Here is a 15,699-nt window from a genome sequence, read left to right on the forward strand (position 1 = left end):
TTAATTCAAAATATTATTGAAAAAAATTTATCTTTGGATTTACATAGAATGTTGAGGAAAATATAAATTTGTAATTATAATACTTCAGACATTTAACCTTTTCCATTTGTAATCTTTCTTCTCTTAAAAGAAATTTTTTAATAGGAGCATTTCATTTTCTAAGATAATGAGAAAAAAATGGCACTTTGTATAAAAGACCTGTTCATGAATCTCTCTATATGTTGAATTTTATTTTTTGAACACAGTCATTGACAGTTTCTTTACAGTCCAGAGCCTTAGTCCTTTGACACCTTTCTTGTCTCCCTCCTGCTTTAATTTTCTCATGTAGCTTAGAACCTCATTTAACTTTTGAAATATGTTGTGCTGCTTTCCTGCTTTGTCTTTTCATTGTATCTTTTCAATCAGTACTCAGCCACAGATCTGTACTGATTTCTATGTACCTGGCTCCAACCTGCTGAGCACATCTGGAAAAAACCATAACTTTGCTGACTGGAGCTACTAAATTATTCATGCTTACCAATCTTAATTGGATCATCACCGTTACCCAGTAATTCTTTTTTTGCCTAGTTAGTTCTTTTTCACTTCTCATAGCAGTTATTAAAAAATTTTTACTCTCTTGTAACCCCCTTACTTAACCACTTGCCCTCTTTCTCAATAGATGATCATATCTATTCATTGATAAACTTGGATTTAATTACTGTTTTATTTCCAGAATATGTTGAAATGAGGCTAGATAGAGATAACCCTGACATTTGCTATGCCCAACCCTTGGAGGCATACACCAAACTAAGGTAGAAATTTTAGAACAAAATTTAAAATATTTATCTTTGTAATACTTTTGGTTGAATATACTGTGGGCTGATTTTAGTATAAAATCACTTCAATTATAATTACATTCTTGGAGTAGTTTTATGTTTTGAAATTTAAGATTAAAACTATTCTTCTGCATGGAATTAAAAGTTCCAAATAAATATCTTGTGGCACTTTTTTAAACTGCAGTATAACATGTTAATTACATAAATAACACTGCCCATAAGTGTGATGAATTTATACCATGTAACCACTTCGCAGATCAAACATCTAAAACAATTCTAACACCCTGAAAGCTTCTCTTAGTTATTTCTCCCTCTCCTCCCCCAAACTATTCCAACTTTTGTAGCTATCATTTAATTGTACTTTGTCTGAGTTCTTTTGCTTTACATGATGTTTGTGAGATTCATCCGTATTTTGTCATGTACCCACAGTTCTTTTTTTATTGCTGTATAGAATTCTACTGTATGAATATACCAAAATGTATACCTTTTTGTGTGTGTGTGTGTATGTGGGCATTTGGGTTGTTTTCAGTTTTTGGCTATTAAAATAAAGTTGCTATGAACAGTCTTGTACCAGTTTCTTCGTGAACGTATGCTCTTAATTCTTTTTGGATACGTATACCTTGAATGGAATTGCTGGATTAGTATACTTTTCAATGCCTCTTGGGCTTTACAGGTAGCTCAGTCAATGCCTCTTTTGTAACGGAACCAAATCATTAACTTTCAGTTCAGTTCAGTTGCTCAGTTGTGTCCGACTCTTTGTGACCCCATGGACTGCAGTGCACCAGGCTTCCCTGTCCATCACCAACTCCCAGAGCTTATTCAGACTCATGTTCATCGAGTCGGTGATGCCATCCAACCATCTCATCCTCTGTCGTCCCCTTCTCCTCCCGCCTTTAATCTTTCCCAGCATCAGGGTCTTTTCAAATGAGTCATTACTTCTCATTAGGTGGCCAAAGTACTGGAGTTTCAGCTTCAGCATCAGTCCTTCCAGTGAATATTTGGGACTGATTTCCTTTAGGATGGACTGGTTTGATCTCCTAGGAGTCCAAGGGACTCTCAAGAGTCTTCTCTAACACCATGGTTCAAAAGCATAAATTATTCGGCACTCAGCTTTCTTTATAGTCCAACTCTCATATCCATACATGACTACTGGAAAAACCATAGCTTTGACTAGATGGACCTTTGTTGACAAAGTAATGTTTCTGCTTTTTAATGTGCTGTCTAGATTGGCCATAGCTTTTCTTCCACGGAGCAAGTTTCTTTTAATTCATGGCTGTAGTCACCATGTGCAGTGATTTTGGAGCCCAAGAAAATAAAATCTGTCAGTGTGTCCCTTGTTTTTCCATCTATTTGCCATGAAGTGATGGGACCGGATGCCGTGATCTTAGTTTTCTGAATGTTGAGTTTTTAGCCAACTTTTTCACTCTCCCCTTTCACTTTCAACAAGAGGCTCTTTAGTTCTTCTTCACTTTCTGCCATAAGTGTGGTGTTATCTGCATATCTGAGGTTATTGATATTTCTCCCAGCAAACTTGATTCCAGTTTGTGCTTCATCCAGTCCAGCATTTCGCATGATATACTCTCCATTTAAGTTAAATAAGCAGGGTGACAATATACCTGATGTTCTTGACATATTCCTTCCTGATTTGGAACCAATGTGTTGTTCCATGTCCAGTTTAACTGTTGCTTCTGGGCCTGCATACAGATTTCTCAGGAGACAGGTCAGATGGTCTGGTATTCCCATCTCTTTAAGAATTTTCCACAGTTGTGATCCATACCATCAAAGGCTTTGGTGTAGTCAGTAAAGCAAAAGTAGATGTTTCTCTGGAACTCTCTTGCTTTTTTGATGATCCTTGGATGTTGTCGACTTGATCTCTAGTTCTTCTGCCTTTTCTAAGTCCAGCTTGAACATCTGGAAGCTCACAGTTCACATACTGTTGAAGCCTGGCTTGGAGAAATTTGAACATTACTTTGGTAGCGTGTGAGATGAGTGCAATTGTGCAGTAGTTTGAACATTCTTTGGCATTGCCTTTCTTTGGGATTGGGATGAAAACTGACCTTTTCCAGTCTTGTGGCCACTGCTGAGTTTTCCAGATTTGCTGGTGTATTGAGTGCAGCACTTTCACAGCATTGTCTTTTAGGATTTGAAATAACCCAAATGGAATTCCATCACCTCCACTAATTTTGTTCATAGTGATGCTTCCTAAGTTCCCCTTGACTTCTCATTCAAGGATGTCTGGCTCAAGGTGAATGATCACACCATCGTGGTTATCTGGGTCATGAAGATCTTTTCTGTATAGTTCCTCTGTGTATTGCCGTTTTTTCTGAATATCTTCTGCTTCTGTTAGGTCCATACCATTTCTGTCCTTTATTGTGCTCATCTTTGCATGAAATATTTTCTTGGTGTTTCTGATTTTCTTGAAGAGGTCTCTAGTCTTTCTCATTCTGTTGTTTTCCTCTATTTCTTTGCATTGAGAGCTGAGGAAGGCTTTCTTATCTCTCCGTGCTATTCTTTGGAACTCTGCATTCAGATGGGAATAGCTTTCCTTTTCTCCTTTACCTTTAGCGTCTCTTCTTTTCTCAGCTATTTGTAAGGCCTCCTCAGACAACCATTTAGCCTTCTTGCATTTCTTTTTCTTGGGGATGGTCTTGATCACTGCCTCCTGTACAGTGTCACTAACTTCCACCCATAGTTCTTCAGGCACTCTGTCTATCAGATCTAATCTCTTGAATCTGTTACTTCCAGTGTATAATCGTAAGGGATTTGATTCAGGTCATACCTGAATGGTCTAGTGGTTTTCCCTACTTTCTTCAATTTAAATCTGAATTTGGCAATACGAGTTCATGATCTGAGCCACAGTCAGCTCCCAGTCTTGTCTTTGCTGACTGTATAGAGCTTGTCTATCTTCGGTTGCGAGTTTGATTTTGGTATTGACCATTTGATGATGTCTGTGTGTACCCCTGTCTATAAGCAATGTCATTCCTTTTGGTAAAGAATACAAAAAGAGCATTAGACTTTCTAACAAGACTCTAAGAAAAGGCACTTTTTTTGTTTTTCATTTACATATAAGATTAAAATTCTTCATTTGGCTCCAAATGGTACTATTTTTGTTTCTGCTAGTACTTTATTCAATGTTGTTTATAAGTCTTTATTTATAAATTTCCTATCTTTATTCACATTTTATCATTTCTTTCTATCATAGTTCATCCTGATCCCTGTAAGATTATCTTATTATTAAAGGATTTCTCTGACTGCTCTTAAGACTGCAGTAAATAATCATTGGTTTTTCTCATAGAAGCATAGGCTTTCTTGGTCTTATTGGGTTTGCTTTTTAGACACTTGCATTGTGTAAAGCGGAAGGAACAACTGAATTTGGAGACCAGATATCTGGATTCTAATCCAAGCTAATCTGTTTATTAGCAGCATGTCTTTTTGTGAATAACTTTTAGGGATAAGCCTCACTGACATTAGGGATCAGAATGTATGTCAGAGGATGTCAGTAAATGGGCTACTGTAACAGCGCTCTATAAACTATGAAAAATGAATATGTACAGTTGTCTTTTGAGGGGACACTTTGCACATTTGCAGATTTCTGAGCAGCATTCATCTAGTTTATAAAACAAACAAAATACAAGTTGCAGTTGTCAGAGGCATGCAGCAGGGCGGTAGAGTGTCTCCAGGGAAGGCTGACTAGAGTCTGATGAATCAGTTCTTAAGTGTGGCAGGAACTGATGAACTATGTACCAGACTCTGGTTCTCAGAATTGATATGTTTAGAAGTTCAATTTATTATTTAAATGTAGGAGTGTTTAGGTTTTGGGTGAAGTCTGAGGTGTAAGTCAGGGTGTCAGTCTATTGTTGTACATTGAGAAATGTAACTTTCAAATGAAATGGACTGCCTGTGCTCATTAGTCATTTTATTCTGCTTCTGGCCGAAGACCTGTGTCAGACACAGAGTATAATCTGAAGATTGACCGGTAAACCTAGAATGAACCCAAAGTAAGTCCAGTCATCTTAGTTGTCAGTATTATTGAACTGTGATAGCCTGATATGTATGTCTGCACTGCAGCAGATCTGGGTCAGAACACTATCCAGAGACAGTGCTGGAGACAAACTGCCAGGTTTAATTTGTTTCAGCACTCTTCAGAATTCAGTTAATTTGGTTTCTGCTTTCGTATAGTCATGGACAAGCGCGGGGTCCTGCTTCCCATGCTGCCTTATTTGTATTTTATGTATTTACTTTTTTCATTCTACAGATGATTTATTTCTTATGTTTGATTCTCTAATTTAATTCTCATTCTGACTTTACCTCAGTTTTAAAGGAACCTTTTTCTTTGTGTCCCATATACTGCTTCATTAGTGGATTGAATTTATCCTTGCAGAGTTGAGTAATACTGCTTTGAGTGTACCCTTACTTCTGGATGTAGGAAGAATAAGTTATTTTGTAGTCAAGTTTGGATCTCAGTCTCAATATTGGCTCTGACATCTGTTCAGCTGAGATTTTTGGTCGGGTTACTTAGATGAATCTGTCCATTCATTTATCATCTCAGAGGCATTTTAGTCCCTCTGCTCCATCTTCCCCTCCTTTCCCTTCTCCTTTGCAATTATACTGAGGTATATATAACATAAATACTCTTAAAGTATATGATTCAGTGATGTTTAGTTAACTCGCAAAGCTGTACAACAATCACCACAGTCTAATTTTAGAATATTTGTCATCCCCAAAGAAATTCCATAACCATTTGCAGTCACTTCACATTTTCACCCCTAAACCTAGGCAACTACTAATTTATATTCTGTATTTATTCATTTGCCCTTTTTGGATAATTCATATAAATGGAATTATAAAATATGTGGTCTTCTGTGTTTCCTTCTTTCATATAAGTGGTTTTGAAGGATGACCTATATTGATAGCATGTTTCAGTACTTACTTTTTTATTGTTGAAGAATATTGATTTTGTTGATACATTGACCAGTTGATGATTATTTGGATTTCCATTTGTTGGCTGTTGTGAACAGTGCTGTTAAAAGTTTGTGTACAAGTCTTGGTGAAGACATATTTTTATTTCTTTTCCATTGATACCTTGGAGTAGAATTGTTGTTAAATTTATATTTAACATTTTTAAAATTGCCAAACTATTTTCCAAAATGGCTATACCACTTTATGTTTATGCTTATCAGTGTGTGAGGATTTCTGAATGTTTTAGATGTCTCTTTGATTAGATTTTAATATCACATATGATATTAGTTGCTATCAGCAAACAAGAGTCATAGCATTACAGGATTTTACTTCTAAAGCTAGAAAAAAAATTATATTAGAAAATGTAAAAATATAGTTCTAAATGTTTAAAAACCTAAATTTCAACTAGGTGAATGTAATAAAAAAATTAAGACAAAGCATTCTATAGAACTGTGGGAAAAATTTGTTACTTTAATTAAAATTAGCTCTTGATTACAGAAAAACCTAAAATATGTAGATGACAGGTTAGTTCAGTGAATCCTCACATACTCATCACCCAGTTTCAAAATTGTTATCATGTCCAGTATTGTCTATAGCCATATCTGTTCCCTCCTCCCCTATATTATTTTGAAGCACACCCTAGACATCGTAAAGATAAAGCCATTATCATACCTGATGCTATTAGTAATAATCCTTTACTTAGAATTTATTGTTTTAGAAGAGTGAGATGCAGAAAGAAAATTTTAAATACATCTATTAAAAATGAAAATATTAATACTTAAAAATAGATTTCTAACTCAGGAATTGGAGTGTGTGTCTGTGTTTTAAGGAAATGTTTCTTTATGCATTTTTTAGTTGTATATTTCCCTCTCCTCCCCACCTAGAAAAATACGACAAAGTTTTGAGGGTATGGAGAATGGGATTATGCTTTCTGTGGTCCATTTACGTTAGGACAGTTATCTACTTCTGCTTCATTGACTACGCTAAAGCCTTTGACTGTGTGGGTCACAACAGACTGTGGAAAATTCTTAAAGAGATGGGAATACCAGACCACCTTACCTGCCTCCAGAGAAACCTGTATCCGGGTCAAGAAGCAACAGTTAGAACCAGACATGAAACAATGAACTGGTTCAAAACTGGGAAAGGAATATGTCAAGGCTGTCTGTTGTCACTTTGTTTATTTAACTTCTATGCAGAGACATAACTGACAAAGGTCCATCTAGTCAGAGCTGTGGTTTTTTCAGTAGTCACGTATGGATGAGAGTTGGACTATAAAGAAAGCCGAACACTGAAGAACTGATGCTTTTGAACTGTGGTGTTGGAGAAGACTCTTGATAGTCCCTTGGATAGCAAGATCAAACCAGTCCATCCTAAAGGAAATCAGTCCTGAATATTCATTGGAAGGACTGATACTGAAGCTCCAATACCTTGGCCACCTGATGCGAAGAACTGACTTATTAGAAAAGACCCAATGCTGAGAAAGATTGAAGGCAGGAGGAGAAGGGGATGACAGAGGATGAGATGGTTGGGTGGCATCACAGACTCAATGGATATGAGTTTGAGCAGGCTCTGAAAGTTGGTATTGGACAGGGAAGCCTGCCTGGCTTGCTGCAGTCCATGGGTCGCAAAGAATCGGACACAACTGAGCAACTAAAGTATCTTCGAAACATGAGGTGAGGTTAGAAGGAATTTGCCGTTTCTCATTGAAATTTACTTTATTGCAACTTTAGGGAAATTTTTAAATTTACATTCAAAATTGGCTTCCTGAGTTTTGGTCTTCCCTGGTGGCTCAGACGGTAAAGAATCCACCTGCAATGCAGAAGACCTGGGTTTGATCCCTGGGTTGGGAATATCCCCTGGAGGAGAGCATGGCAACCCACTCCAATATTTTTGCCTGGAGAATCCCCATGGACAGAGGAACCTGGTGGGCCACAGTCCATGAGGTTCCAAAGAGTCGGACATGACTGAGTGATTAAGCACAGCACACAAATTTCTATAACATGGTTTCTGATCAGCGTTATAGATCCTCTGGATACTCCCAGTTTCATGGTCTATTTTTCGTTTTGTTTTCTGAAAAGAGTACAGTTTTTCTTTTCCTGGTACACAGAATTGATTTCTTATTAGTACCAAAACACCTGTAATATCAAAGTCAGTGGTAGCTTTATGGTAAGTCTGGGCTTTCAGATTTACTAAAGAATAAAATGAGAAGGTTTAGTAGATGGAGTATGGGTATTGGACAGGGTTAACTTAAAGCTCAGCATTCAGAAAACGAAAATCATGGCATTTGATCCCATCACTTCATGGGAAATAGATGGGGAAACAGTGGAAATAGTGTCAGATTTTATTTTTCTGGGCTCCAAAATCACTGCAGATGGTGATTGCAGCCATGAAATTAAAAGACGCTTACTCCTTGGAAGGAAAGTTATGACCAACCTAGACAGCATATTGAAAAGCAGAGACATTACTTTGCCAACAAAGGTCCGTCTAGTCAAGGCTATAGTTTTTCCAGTGATCATGTATGGATGTGAGAGTTGGACTGAAGAAAGCTGAGTGCCAGAGAATTGATGCTTTTGAACTGCGGTGTTGGAGAAGACTCTTGAGAGTCCCTTGGACTGCAAGGAGATGCAGAGTCCATCCTAAAGGAGATCAGTCCTGGGTGTTCATCGGAAGGACTGATGCTGAGGCTGAAACTCCAGTACTTTGGCCACCTCATGCAAAGAGATGACTCATTGGAAAAGACCCTGATGCTGGGAGGGATCGGTGGCAGGAGGAGAAGGGGACGACAGAGGATGAGATGGCTGGATGGCATCACCGACTCGATGGATGTGAGTTTGAGTGAACTCCGGGAGTTGGTGATGGACAGGGAGGCCTGGCGTGCTGCGATTCATGGGGTCACAAAGTGTTAGACATGACTCAGCGACTGAACTGAACTGAACTGATGGTGTTACACTTCATACATTTACAGAGCAGAGCAAGGAGAAATGGAAAAACAGAGGGCAGCTATTAAGTGCCTGTTAGATACACTCATTGTGGTAATTTATTTACATAAATTCCTGATTGCTTGTTACAACAATGCTGGAAAGATTACATGTATTATTATCTTCATTCTAAACGAAAGCTCAGAAATGTAAAGTGTTTTGCAAAATGTGTATGTTATCCTCACTATGAGTGAGGAATCTAAGGCTTGCAGAAGTGTAATTTGCAAAAATGCTTACAACTAGGTAATGTCAGAATTTCACTCTAGGGCTGCTTTAATTTGAAAGTTTATGTTTCTTTCTATTGTGGACAGTTGTATACCAGGGAGATAATGCACATTTTTACTCTTTTTTTTTTTTTGTCTTAAGCATTATAATGTTAAAAGCTACTCTGGCTAGTTAGTTAATTAAAATACTTGTAATATAACCGTACTTGTTAGTAATATATTTAGGCAACTTTATAGAAAAGTAAAACGAGTTATTTTCTGTTACCTGCATGGCTGAATTGGGTTTATAGAATAAGCATCCTGAAAGCACATGGTCAAAGCAATGGGTCATCAAAAGTATTTTCAGAACTTCAGCTTTTCAGGTACAAATGTCAGCAGTTTTGCCATTTTCCAGTTTTAGATTAAAAACTTGTTCAGTGTTGCACCGGGTATGCTTCTTAGCCACTGGTGGTTTGCATAGCACTCACTGGAGAAAACTCAGATTTGGAAGATTTAACTCTAAGAGTTTTATCTTTTTTCAAGGTAAAATAAGCTGATAGAGAAAATTTGAGCTAAGGAAGGTGCAGGCATTCATACTAAGCAAGAGCAAGACCAGAGCAGAAACCATTTGTGACAGGCCCAAAGTAACTTCTTTATCTGTGTTGTGAGCCATTAGAAATGATTCATGTCAATTTATGTGTGAAAGTGAAGTCGCTCAGTCATGTCCGACTCTGTGCGATCCCTTGGACTGTAGTCTACCAGGCTTCTCTGTCCATGGGATTTTCCAGGCAAGAGTACTGGAGTGGGTTGCCATTTCCTTTCCCAGGGGATCTTCCTGACCCAGGGATCGAACCCAGGTCTCCTGCATTGCAGGCAGACGCTTTATGCTCTGAGCCACCTTATATATTCCTTTTTTAGCTATAGTAATTGACTAAGATGTTTAGCAGACTTTCTCTATTTATTTGCCTTTCAAAAAGAACTTTCAACTATGAAATAAAGCATGTTAAGTGCATCAAACATAAATGTACTGCTTAATTATTGTAAAGTAAACATTGTGAAACTGATTTGGTCAAGAACCAGGACATTGTCCGCACTGGAGAATCTCCTCCACTGCATGCCCATTTGCATTATAGCCCCATCCCTTTACGCTAAATGAATCATTATCCTGATTTTTTTTGGTTAGAATTTTTCTTGTTTTTTAAAAAATTTCTACCTTCTAAGTCTTTATTCCTAAATGCTTGGCTTTGTCTATTTTATAGTTTCACATGGACAGAATCATGCTTTTTTTTTTTTTTTTTAATGTCTTGCTTCTTTCAGTCAGTACTGTATTTGTGAAATTCATCCAGGTTGTGAAGACATAATTCATTTTTAACAAGTACTCAGTTGTGTGATTATGCCACAGTTTATCCATTCTACTGTCGATGTCCATTAGATTATTTTCAGGTCAGGGCCATTATGAATAATGCTTCTAAGAACAATCCTGTATATGTTTTTAATACCATTTCTCTTGGATCTGTATCTTGGAGTCAGATCTTTTGGTCTTAATGTATGTCATCCAAAAATGCCAAGTTGTTTCCCAAAGTAGTTTTGTTGTTTCATATTTTATTTCTACTAGCAGTATATGAGAATTCCCTTTCCTTTCTTTATATTTCTCCTCAGCACTTACTCCTAGTCTTTTAAAGTTTTAGCCGTTTTTGATGGCTTAAGTTTGTATTTTCACTGGGTACTAATGCTGTTAAGAATCTCACTTTTGGCTCTTTTTATAAGTGAAGTGATTGTTCTTATCACTTGTCCATTTTTCTGTTGGATTGTCTCTGGTTTGATTAATGGAGGTTCTTAATATTGAGTCCTTTGTCAGTTTAAATAGATCCCTACTGTTTTCCATTCTGTAGTTGCCTAAGGTGCCATTTAAAGTGTTATCTTCTGGTGCACAGTTGTTTTTATATAGTTGTTTTTAACAGTTATTTTCTTTCTGCTAAGTGCTTTTTGTGCCCTGTTTAAAAAAAGTTCCATACTTCGATGTTATGAAGTTACTATTTTAAATCATTTAGAAGCTTAATTTGCTTTTCTTATTTAGGTGTGTACTTTACCTGGAAATGACTTTTGTGTATTTATTAAGTCATATTTTAATATTTTTTGATATAGATATCCAGTTGTCCTGGCAGCATTTAGAAACAATCAAACAAGATGTCAGAAACCTTTCCTGTTGCTCTGCAGCGTCGTCTTTTTATAATTCATGTTCATATAGCGTACGTTGTCTCTGTGCCTCCATCTTGTTACACCAATCTATTTGTCTCTCTTTGCACAAATATCATTACCTTATTTATTGAGTTTAATGTTGACTCAGACTATTCTACAAAGCAAGTCTTCCCACCTTATTTTTCCCTCCAGACTTTTTAATCTAATTTTTGCATTTCATGTGTAATTTAGAACTGTCCTGCCAGGTCTTCCCTCACCACACCCCCATTAAAACAAACAAAAAGTCAATAAAACTCTAGAACCTGTTGGAGTTTTGGTTGGAATTGCATTGTTGCTTTAAATCAGTTTTGGGGTGGGGAGAAATGACACCCTTTATAGCTTCCTGGGTAGAAGTTATGCATATCTTTTGTTAGGTTTATTATTAGATACTTGGTTTTTTAAAATGGTATTATAAGTACTCTAATTTTTTTTTTTGGTAAGCTCACAGAAATTGGGATACTTTAATCAAGAGTTTTTTTTTTTTTTTTTAAATCAGGAGTTTTGTAGCAAAATTTTTTGTGAACAGAATTTTATTCTAGTTCTAAGCCAAATTGTCCAAAGCATTTTTAGCATTTCTAAAGCCTGACAGGTTCCAGATACTACACAAAGTAACTGCTTCTAATAATGGTATTTTCCTTTTGCTTTCAAAGAGGGTAGACAAGGTGATTATTGTGTGTTGTGATAAAAATACATACACATGACCATTTCACTTTAACCCAGTATGGTTGAATAGACTTTTTTTTTTTGGCATTTGACCTTTATTTGGATTTACAGTTTTAAGCTAGTTACAGAAATAGTTGCTTAAATAAAATGATCTATTTACTTTTTTTTTAGTTTTAGAGTTTTCTTGCCAAACTGTACTTTGCATTAAATCATTTCTTCTGGTCCCTGGTTATAATGGGGTAGGACTATAACCTAAATAAACATTAAAGTGAAGTACATTATGCAAATTCCAACGTTGTTGCAATGAATATAAAGTATAAAAAGATATTTTGAAATTCTGTGACTGGAAAGGAAAGTGTATACAGTGTAGGTTTAATTCTGCATAGTGGTGTATGTGTGTGAGAGAAAATATTAGACAGGAACTCTGGAACTGGAGCACTGGAATAGAGTGTTTAAGAGAGAAAAGTGTCAGAGAGTAATGGTAAAATAAAATACCCTAGAAAATGGAATAATAAAATAATACTTGAACTGCTTGTTTTTGGAAAATCATTATGAATTCAGATTTCAATACTGTGGGAAGACTGATTTTCATTTAATAAAAACTTATGCATTGGAATTTTGTGTGGATGAACTTTCCTAGACCTTAAAAACAATATCCAGAAAGGAAGGAAGAAGAATAAAACCCAGATATTTTGGGGGGTAGATAGGCCAGTTCAGTTCAGAAGATGAAGCTCCAATACATTGGCCACCTGCTGTGAAGAACTGACTCATTGGAAAAGACCCTGGTGCTGGGAAAGACTGAAGGCAGGAGGAGAAGGGGACGACAGAGGTTGAGATGGTTGGATGGCATCACCCACTAGATGGACATAAGTTTGAGCAGGCTCTGGGAGTTGGTGATGGACAGGGAAGCCTTGTGTGCTGCAGTCCATGGGGTTGCAAAGAGTCAGACACGACTGAGCAACTGAAGTGAAGTGAACTGAACTTTCCTAGCCCTTAAAAACAATATCCAGAAATGAAGGAAAAAGAAAAATTCTCACATATTTCTGGGGGTAAATAGACCAGAAAATGGTATTATGTTTTATGAGTAAATTCTGTGGGACTTATCTGGTGTTCTGATTCTTCCTTAATTAGGGCAAAGTTCATTTAAACTGACAAATAACCATATATCATCTATGTAAATCACACTGTAATCTGACTTTCCTACATCATAAATTCTACATCAGGGTTGGTTATAAAGTAGGTACTAGTAAATATACACATGCTTAAAATTGTAAGAATTTAGCACACATTTCAAAGATTCTGTGACTTTTACTGCACATTATATTCGGGGGCATTGGAGGATTGAACTAGGCACCTAAATGGTACAAATACCACTGTTAGTAAGCAATGAAACTGTTTATTTCAAACTAGTATTTCATAATTCATATTGGTTTTCCATGAACCTTATTTTCTTAAATTGAAAACTTCATGTAACATCCAGTTAACTATTTTACAGTGACGTTTAGTGCAGTCATAGTTTTGTGCAACCACACCTCTCCAGTTTCAAAACATTTTCATAACACCAGAACAACACACAGCATATCCATTAAGGAATCACTCCCCACTGCCCCCTACACTTGTTAGAAATCAACCTTCAGCAAATCTCTATGGATTTGTTTATTTATGGTATTTCATATAAATGGAATCATTTAATATATGGCTTTCACTTAGCTTAATGGTTTAAAAGTTTATCTCAGTTGTAGCTTAATCCTTTTTATGACTGAATGGTAATTCCATTGTATGTATGCCTTTTTATATAAGGGACTAAAGCATCTTGGATTTTGGTATCTGTGATGGGGTCTTGGGACCAATCCCTTGGGAATACCAAGGGACAGTTGTACCACAGCTTGTTCATTCATCTAATGCACATTTTGGCTAATTGTCAATAATGCTCCTATAAATATTTGTGTACAAATTTATTTGTGAACCTGTGTTTTCATTTCTTTTGGGTATATACCTGGGAGTGAAATTGCCAGATCACATGGTTATCATATGCCAGATCTGTGTTTAGCTTTTGAGTGACTGCCAAACTTTTCTTGACTGTGGCTGCACCATTGTACATTTTCACCAGCATTGTAGACTTCCTATTAGTCTACATTCTTGTTCAGTTCAGTCGCTCAGGCATGTCCAACTCTGTGACCCCATTGAGTGTAGCCCACCAGACTCCTCCATCCATGGGATTTTCCAGGCAAGAGTACTGGAGTGGGTTGCCATTTCGTTCTCCAGGGGATCTTCCTGGCCGAGGGATCGAACCCTGGTCTCCTACATTGCAGGCAGACACTTCACCATCTGAGCCACCAGGGCTTCCCTATCAGATGTATGATTTGCACGTATTTTCTTGGAGTCTGTGAACTGTCTTTTAATTCATTTGATAGTGTCCAAAGTTTAGTTTGATGAGGTACAGTTTATTTTTTCCATGAAGTTCTTGTATTTCTGGTGTTATCTCTAAGAAGCCCATGGCCAACTGCAACTCTGTAGCTTACCTCTGTATTTTCTTATAAGAGTGTTGTGGTTTTAGCCTTTGTATTTAGGTCTTTGATCCATTTTGTGTTAACTTTTATATGGTGTGAGATAAGAGTCCAACTTCATTCTGTTTCATGTGGATATCAAATTACCCTAACATGTTTTGTTGAAGAGGTTTCCTTGTCATTAAATTGTCTTGCATCCTTGTAAAAAATCAGTTGACCATAGAATTATGTTTATTTCTGGATTCTCATTTCTTTTCTCTTGGTTATGTCTGTCTCTGTACCAGTATAACACTGTTCTGACTTAGTAGCTTTGTAGGAATTTTTGAAATTAGGACGTGTGAACTGTCCAACTTTGTTTTTCTTTTTCAGTATTGATTTGACTGTTCAGGGCCCTTTGTAATTTCACATTAATTTAGGAGTTGATTTTTCCATTTCTGCAAAAAGGCCATGAGAATTTTGAAGGGGATTGTCCTGAATCTGTAGATCACTTTGAGGAGTAGTGCCACTTTAGCAATATTAAATACTCTTTCGATCTGAATATGGGATGCTTTTCCATTTCATTAGGTCTTCCCTAATTTCTCTCAGCAGTATTCTTTTCATTTTTAGTTTACAGGTCTTTAACCTCCGTGGTTAAACTTATTTCGGGGTGTTTTATTTTTTGGATGTTGTTATAAATGGAGTTATCTTAATTTCTTTTTTGGATTGTTCATTGTGAATAGAAAACACACGATTTTTCTATGTTGATCTTACGTCCTGCAACTTGGCTTAGTTTAGTAGCTTAGTAACTTTTTGGTGGATTCTTTGGTATAGTTTATATATCTATCTGATCCTGTTCTGTGTACCTAGAAGTAGTTCTTCCTTTCTACTATGTTGTTGTTCAGTCACTAAGTTGTATCTGACTTTTTGCAACCCCATGGACTGCAACACACCAGACTTCCTGTCCTTCACTATCTCCTGGAGTTTGGTCAAACACATGTCCATTGTCGGTGATGCCATCCTCTGTCATTCCCTTCTGCCGTCAATTTTCCCCAGCATCAGAGTCTTTTCTAGTGAGTTGGCTCTTTTGGTGGTCAAAGTATTGGAGCTTCAGCATCATGGCTGCCCTTTAATTTTTTCTTGTCTAAATCTTGCCTATTTAACTTGCCAGTACAATGTTAAATAGCATTGGGCTTCCTTATCTTGTTTTTGATCTTAGGGGAAAAGCTTCAGTGTTAACTATTGATTTTTCATAAATTTCTTTTATTATATTAGGGAAGCTTCCTTCTATTCCTAGTTTTCTGAGTATTGTTTTCAGCACCAAAGGCTGTTGAACTTTGTCAGATGCTTTTTGTATGTA

The 15,699-nt window shown here is 36.7% G+C and overlaps 1 protein-coding gene across 1 annotated transcript in view; it reads left to right on the forward strand.

The window, feature by feature from the left end:
• The window catches only part of STAG1 (stromal antigen 1), a 465,665-nt gene that overhangs the window by 18,921 nt on the left and 431,045 nt on the right, over nt 1-15,699 (forward strand). The window lies entirely within an intron of this gene.

This window comes from Budorcas taxicolor, chromosome 1 (assembly GCF_023091745.1).
Source record: "Budorcas taxicolor isolate Tak-1 chromosome 1, Takin1.1, whole genome shotgun sequence".
Classification (NCBI taxonomy): Eukaryota; Metazoa; Chordata; class Mammalia; order Artiodactyla; family Bovidae; genus Budorcas; species Budorcas taxicolor.